Consider the following 8,355-nt stretch of genomic DNA (forward strand, 5'->3'; position numbering starts at 1 on the left):
AATATCAAAATGTACCCTATTCGTTCACATTTCAAAGCACATGTGCATTTGATTGTCATGCAACATTTCAGAACTAAAGCTTCACAAGCTGAAAAGTTCCTGACTTGCTTTCAGAACTGAAAAATCCAATTCCTATATTAGACGGAAAAGAAAAATTGGCACAGTCAAAAAGCCACAATTGGTACAAAAGTTCCAGCAACACCAGTGTGTATGTGTATATTTAGCATGGAGCTTAAAAATGGGTAGTATTTAGCATACCATATTGGTAAAAGGGAGATAGGACTTGCTTTAATTTTTGCTATTTTTTTGGAAATCACAATCCAGATGCCCAGAATAATTAAAAGTCCTGCATATACTTCCATATCTTCAGTGGGTCTGGCATTTGTAGCACCCATATACTATGCACATTACACTGGAAATGGATTACACCCAGGAGTTCAATGTTGCATGCTAAAGAGTATAATCAGCTCTGGCACTAGGGGTTCTACAGCTCGAGGCAGACCCCTGCGCCACGCCCCCTCTCCCCTTGCAAGCTCCCTTTACGGAGCTTATTGCGCACAGCACACTGACGTCACCAAAAGTGATGTCATCATGCAGGGCAGCAAGCAGGGGACAAGGGAGCAATGGACGGTGCACAAGAGTGCTGCCACACTGCTTCTTTCCCCCTGCACTACACTCTTCAGAGGCTTACTTGGAAGCCTCCCAAGAATGCACTGTTTTAGCAGCCCCAACTGCTTTCAACCAAGGAAGACTGTGAAGAGTGTAATGCACTGTGCAGGCTCGGAGGAGCACTCTGTGTGGGCAAGAGGGAGTAAGGGGGTGCCTGATGGCACACCCAGGCGGGTAGCGCCCTAGGCAGCCACCTACCCCATCTACTCCCACCCGCTGGCCCTGAGTTTAATATCATTTAACGTTTTTTTGGCAGAGGAGAAATTTGAAGCAAGGAAGAGCAGGTATGCTTAACCCTTTCCCCACCCACTTCTCCTCCACTCCAAATTATTCCTCCCAAACTCTTTCCCCTCCCAAACTCTTTATCTTCCCCCTCCTGCTTTTCCAGAACTCCAAATATGCATTAGCAAGTATAACCAACAGTTTGAAATCCTATAGAAGCACAAAGGCCTGGTAAGATGATTTGAAGCAGAGAAAGAATGGGTACAGGTTTAAAAGGTTTTTTAAAAGGCCACTGGGATTTCATTGCTTGTTTGTGTGCAATGCTTATCTAGGTCTGACGGGTGCACACATGCCACTAACCGATGAGTCCTAGACTATTACATGAGGGACAGAAAACAAAGGGACAAGACTGTTTGCCCCTCCTAAAGTGTAGTTCTTTTTAGCTGCATGCCATAGATAAGAAATGAGCTTTTGCACAGGGCTGCCCTGTGGACTTGCCTCTAGCTATTGAGTTCCACCCTCCAGGTGCACCTTCAGATCACCTCTGGGTAGGCCGGCCCAGGATTTCCCCCCAAAGTTGGCAGTCCTGATGTATAACAGTGACAAAAGGGATCTCAATTGAAATTATTGTTCAGTCAGTTCAGATACTTTCTCTGTAAGCAAAAATGTGTGAAGTCAGTTACTCATATTCTTCTTTGTTGTAATTTGTATACAGATCTTCGTCACAGGTATTTACATCCTTTTAGTTAGCATGGTTGATTGTTCTGATGCACTTAATCTTTTGAACGAAATTATGTTCATTGTTCTGTCATCCTTCAATTCAGGCAGCTAGCTATTCAAGAGGGTGACATTTTTATTCTGCCCGTATAATTTTCGACATTTGTCAGCTTTGCTGTTAGAGAGGGCTATTGAGAAAGTGCAAAATTCCAGTAGCTTCCCTACATTTTTCTAAAACTTAACAAGGAAAAGTTGCTGGTGAAACGTCAGGTCTCACAATGCCAAGACCATGGCCACACAGACTGGAAAATCTACAACAACCAATTTACAAGAAATAGTTCTGATAGATTGGGATCATAAAAGTTTGTTTTTGACTTGCCCTAAGACTTGGACCAAGCCAGAGGGATTTTGTTCATTTTTTCGTTGAGCAAGAGCATTTCTTCTCCCTGCTCCCCGCCAGCATGCTGCAATCTGAGTTTGAAAGTTCCTTCAGTTCCGAAAGCAGTTTGTCAGTCCCCTCTTGGGCAGACAGAGCTACTTGTGCAGTCCCTGGGGTCCTGCTATTTTTCTTCAGTCATGCATGGTTACAGTATAAAGCCTTGCAAATCAGAAGAGTTTCCCAAGGGTATGCGGCTGGACAATGGCAGGATGTTGCACAAAAGGCAGGATAAACCTAAACACAAATACAAATGAGAAGAAGCAGATGGAACCAAAAAAGGACAGTCATACATTAAAAGGCCTGTGCAGGACTAGCTATTGTTTTGGCAGTTGGCAAATGCATGGTCTCACCCACATGTTGGCAAAGATAAGATGATACGGTGAACACATGAAGCCGCCTTATTTTCAGCTGGACCACTGATCTGTCAAGGTCAGTATTGTTTACTTAGATTGGCAACGGCTCTCCAGGGTCTCGTAGGCTTGTCAGTCCTCAGGTCTGGGCAGGGGATCCCCCAGTTTTTCAGGCTCCTCCCTGCCACCAGCCATGGCCCCAACAGCCACCGTGTGCCTTCAAACCTTGTCAGGTTTAGAAGAGGCTTGCAACTGTGTTTCTAAATGTATGTGTGTCTTTAAATCTCTGTAGGAAAGCTGCAGGGGACAGGGCAAGCAGACAGACTCATGTGGCTCTGTTTGTCTGGAGGAAAACTCCACACCCTAGGCTGTTCTTTCATTTTCCTATTAGGCTGAAGAAGTTGGTTGAAATACAGCAGATGGCTACATTCAGCAAGATAAGTAAACTGCCCCAGTGAGATCACAAAAGTGGGTGCTTGCTAACTGTGTTTATTTCGGCTGCTTTGTGAGAGAGTGTGTGTTCACATTCACTTAGTGGAAAGACACAGTGGTTGACACACTTAGGTAGTTGGCTTGTGGAACTCACTGTTGCAAGATGATAGTGATGGCCACTAGCAAAGGAAGTTGGACAGATTGATAATAGTTTTGTTGTTGGCTCTGACAACCAAATGGGAATCCTTGGTTTTAATTATCAGAAGTTGAGGAGTGGTGAAGGCCTTGTTCACTGCCTTCTCTGTAGCATCCATCCAATTTCTGCTGGAAACAGTATGGGTGTTTTCGCACTCACGTTTTACTGGCGCCACGACCCTCCTCACGCCGGCGAATCTGCATGGATTTCGCACCAGAAGCGCTGGCTACTTCCGTCGCTAAGCCAGCGCAAACGTTTTCCTGCATCTTTGCGATTTCCGTTTGCGCTGGCTTAGCGACGGAAGTAGCCGGCGCTTCTGGGTGCGCCGGCGCTTCTGGTGCGAAATCCATGCAGATTCGCCGGCGTGAGGAGGGTCGTGGCGCCAGTAAAACGTGAGTGCGAAAACGGCCTATGTCTGGCATATCTCCCTGCAGATTTAACCAGCAGGATTTTATGCCAGACATAACCTAGTGTAATATAAAATTGACCACTAGAGGGAGCAAAACATGTGCAAACACAGAGAGAAACCCCAAAGAAACAGGAATGCACAAACAAGGAAAATGAGACTGCAGTAAAGCTCTGTGTTCGCCAACAAGATAAAAACATACTATTTATTTATTCCAGACTTATGCCACGTTTCCTCCAAGGAGCACACAGTGGTGTGCAGGGTTCTCATGTTCTCTGTTCCGTTTTTGTAACAGACCTGCACAGTCACCCACTAAGTCTTCCTGATGAGCAGATATTTGAACCTGCAGTGAGGTATATGGAGGGCTGAGAGAGGCTGTCTGTAGATTAAGATATATCTGCATCTCCCTTTAATGTTCTGGTAACAAAGCACTCCAGTTGAACACAATATCAGACCCAGACTTTCCCATTTAAAAGTCGTTTCCCTGATAATGCTTACTGGAACAGATTACATCAATTCTAGTCATTCTAATGTATGTTTTTAAAAGGCCCCAAAGCAAACAATCTATTCCATGTTATTTCTTGTAAAAAAAAAACAAGCACACTTCCTGGAAAATATTAAAGGGTGCCAGCTTTGCATAACTATCAGGAACAACAAAGCTGCTTAAACTTGAAGTATCCAGTTGAGCTGTCCCTGCTGCACTTCCGACTGGCAATACTATTCAAAACAAACAAAACAAGACATATAGTTCCTTAGGAGGAAGGGCCAGCATCTCTGCCTACTAACTTGTACCATCAGTGAGAGATAGGTCTTCAATGGCTGAGAAACTCTGAAAGACTTGGCTAATATTTTGTAATCTAGTCACCTCACTACTGTGGCACTGTGATCTCAATCAAAATTTATCAATCAAAATTTATCAAAGTCCATGACTTGAATATAAAAATAACCAAAACACTCAAGTTAAAAATATAAAATCTATACATTGATATAAATCAACAAATACAATCCAAAGACACCTCAGGACGATATTAATAATAATGATGACCAAGGCTTTTTTTGTAGCAGGAACTCCTTTGCATATTAGGCCACACACCCCTGATGTAGCCAGTCCTCCTGGAACTAACAGTAGGCCCTGGGCTAAGAGCCCTGTAAGCTCTTGGAGGATTGGCCACATCAGAAGTGTGTGGCCTAATATGCAAAGGAATTCCTGCTACAAAAAAGGCCCTGATGATGATGATATAATATAATCTAAATTCCAATCAGGCAGATATAGATAGGAATTTTCACCACTCCAGTTGAAATATAATCAGTTAAACTATTCCCCTCAAGCATCTTCTTTAGTGACCCGAGAAATCTCGATAGTACGAAATTTTATCGCATGAGAACAGAATCTAGCTGCTTTCTGAGTAATCTCAGACAAGAGCAAGTTTATAATACCTACATTGGAGGTATCCAAACTGTGTTCCAGGAATGAGAGAATATATACAATACGGATCCCATTATAAAAAGGACAGCGGAGAAACACATGTGCCAACATCTCTACCTCTCCACAATTGCAAGGACAGAGTCTCTCTACCAACAGAACTTTACGATATCTGCCCTCAATAACTGAGAATGGCAGAGCAGAAAATCTAGCAAGGGTAAAGGCACTTCTTTTGATTATTATTTTTCTAGGTAAATGGCCAGCATAGAAAAATAACATTTATGAGGAGCAGCAATATAGTTGGACATCCTTGAAATATCTGATTGCCGCTCAATATCTTCAACTCTTCAGATTTCAAGGCTTGCCTAGCTAAATCACCACCCATCCAAAGAAGGTCTGAGGAAGAAAATCCAAGCTGTATAATTTTGGCTTGGACAGTCTTATGCTTTGAGATTTGGGGTGGAGTTTGGATACAGAGGCCTATTCCCTACTAGCCTTCTCCCGCTTTTACACTCCTCTTCTCCATGGCACTTCTGTTGGATTTCGCACAAGCTGCCCCGGCGCTGTGACTTGCTCCACCTCTTTCCCGCAGCAAGCAGAAACCAGTTTTCAGAGGATCTTGCTTGCTGTGGGAAAGAGGAAGAGTGAGTTGCAGCCACAGGGCAGCTTGTGCAAAATCTGATGGAAGTGCGGTGGAGAACAGGAGCGTGAGAGTGGGACCAGGCTAGTGGGGAATCGGTCAGAGTTATTTGCATAAAGAGCAAGCAGCACAGGCACCGTACTTAAAGTGCCCACCGATATTCATGATCATATTTTGTGGCTCCATCAAATCTGATTTAATAAAAAGTCCCCAATATTCCTGGTTCTTCTGAAGCCCATCCTCGGGACATCCTGGCAGCCAGGCAGATCTTTTACAATAAACCAAAAATTTTTAACAACATTGTATATTGGTTGGGAGAGGTGCGAGAACTGCATAGCGCACTTCATTCTACCACTCCCACCATCATGTGGTCCCTGTCGAAAATTCCTCAATAAAGACGATCTTTCAACCTTATGTATTCTAGACACAGCACTCTGCAACACTTCTTTAGGGTAACCCCGAGATCTAAATTGTTGGCAGATGCTATTCTTTTCCTTCTCAAAATCATCTGGATCAGTCGAGTTACATCTTCCCCTCACCATCTGACTCCACCCCAGATATTTCTTGAACTGGACTTGGCAACCCTAGCCTGGAGGTTGGCAGCCCTCCATGCTGCCCACTGCTCAGAGCTAGTTCTGCTTCACGCAATATGGTAGGTGAGGCCAGCCCTGATTGTAAAAAATGGACCTTTGGGCAATACTACCCAGTTTAATTTTCTTTGTATAAGAAACTCTGGAAGACTTGGTTAATATTTTGTAATCTGACCGCCTCACTACTGTGGCACTGTGGCCTTTCATGCTGCTGGCAGACCTAAGTTGTGGATTTTTTTCATATTTTTTATATCCCATCCCCATGCCTCCTTCCATGTCCTTTGTTGTTGTTCAGTCACACAGTCGAGTCCGACTCTTTGCGACTCCATGGACCAAGTCACACCAGGCTTTCCTGTCTTCCACCAGTCTGCTCAAATTCATGATAGTTACATCAGTAAGGCTGTCCAGTCATCTCATCTTTTGCTGCCCCCTTCTTCTTTTGCCTTCTGTCTTTCTCAGCATTAGGGTCTTCTCCAGTGAATGCTTCCTTCTCCTTTGGTGGCCAAAGTAATTGAGCTTCAGCTTCAGCATCTGACCTTCCAGGGAACAGTCAGGGTTGATTTCCCTTAGGACTGGCCAGGGATGGAATTCTAGCAGGAGCTCCTTTGCATATTAGGCCACACACCCCTGATGTAGCCAATCCTCTAAGAGCTTACAAAAAAAGAGTCTTGTAAGCTCTTGGAGGATTGGCTACATCAGGGGTGTTTGGCCTAATATGCAAAGGAACTCCTGTTAGAATTCTACCCCTAGGACTGACTGATTTAATCTTCTTGCAGTCCAAGGGTGTCTCAAGAGTCTTCTCCAACACCAATGCTCGAAAGCATCTATTCTTCTGCGCTCGGCCTTCCTTATGGTCCAATTCTCACATTACTACTGAGAATACCATCACTTTGACTATAAGGACTTTTGTTGGCAGGGTGATGTCTCTACTTTTTTATTTCACTGTCTAGGTTTGCCATAGCTGTCCTCCCAAGGCACAAACGTCTTTTCATTTCATGGCTACAGTCACCATGTCCTTTGCACCCATCTTATTCTCTTGTAGCACATCCATTTGGAAACTGTTAAGAACTCAAAGAGATGCAACCTCTGTGTAGGTCTCTTTCTTTCTCATGCACAGGGAAAGAAAATTCGCTGTGATCCATGAAAGATGTTATTGTTTCAACCAGTTACACACACATGACGAGAGGTGCGGGGTTTGGAGCTGCAGTATGTACAAGAAGCCATAAGGTGGCACTTTGGAATTAGCACAAGCATGGTAGCCACTGCTTAGCAGAGTATCCAGAAGACATCCCAGAGAAGTTGTGCCACCTACTTGTACATCAGTAGGTTCAGCCCCCCCCAGAATCACAAGCAAGTCTAAATAATGAAACAGGAGCCAGATTCAGAACATTGACATGCCTGCCAGACATTTTGCACCTTTCCACAGTCGTCATTATGATAAAAATAAGCTATATAAAAACTTAATCACCGATACTGACACATCTAGCTGAAAACAAGACAGGAGTTTTAAGTTAATATATCTCAGTAATCTCAGTACGCCCTTTGGAACAATGTAATGAAAGCCAATTAAACTACACCAGAGTAAAAACTGATTTTGACAGGAACGTAGGTATGTTTCTTGTGAATTTATGCACTTGCAAAGTAAACTGCAGTACAGGGTTTCAGATTATGAGGAAATTTAAAATATCACTAAATTGCCCTTTTTGGAGTAATGCCAGGGCTTTTTTTGTGATGGTACTCACATGGGGGGAGGGTTCTCCTTAGTCCTCATCCTTATGCCCACCCCACTCAGCCAGAGAAAGAGAGAGTGGACCCTTGCCTTGGGAACAGACTGGTGGAGATCTGAAAAGGGAGAGGTGGAAATCAGAGCACTCTTATATACGACTACTGGCAAAATTAGGGTCTATTAAACATCACAGTTTAAGGCCTCAGCGTGTCTTAATCCAGCCCTACTGTCTATGTTGATCTTTGTGAAACACGGCAAATTACGCATATGACGGGTTCACCCTGTTCCCAGATTCTTGTGGTCTTCCAATCCATGTTGCTGTACCACCATGCTGAAAAACAGTATATATGCCTGCACAAAACAAGCAACATCACAGAAAGTCCATATAAATCAACTCAAGTGACATATCGATATGAACCCAGGATTCTGGAGCAGAAACCTTCAGTCATCTGGAGGCTGTTTGTCTGACGTTGCAGGTTCATTCACAGCCTTCCAGTAGATTTGAAGAAGCAATAAACTGTTGAATGACGCACATGAATATTCAG

Source organism: Heteronotia binoei, chromosome 12 (genome assembly GCF_032191835.1).
Source record: "Heteronotia binoei isolate CCM8104 ecotype False Entrance Well chromosome 12, APGP_CSIRO_Hbin_v1, whole genome shotgun sequence".
In the NCBI taxonomy this organism is placed as follows: domain Eukaryota; kingdom Metazoa; phylum Chordata; class Lepidosauria; order Squamata; family Gekkonidae; genus Heteronotia; species Heteronotia binoei.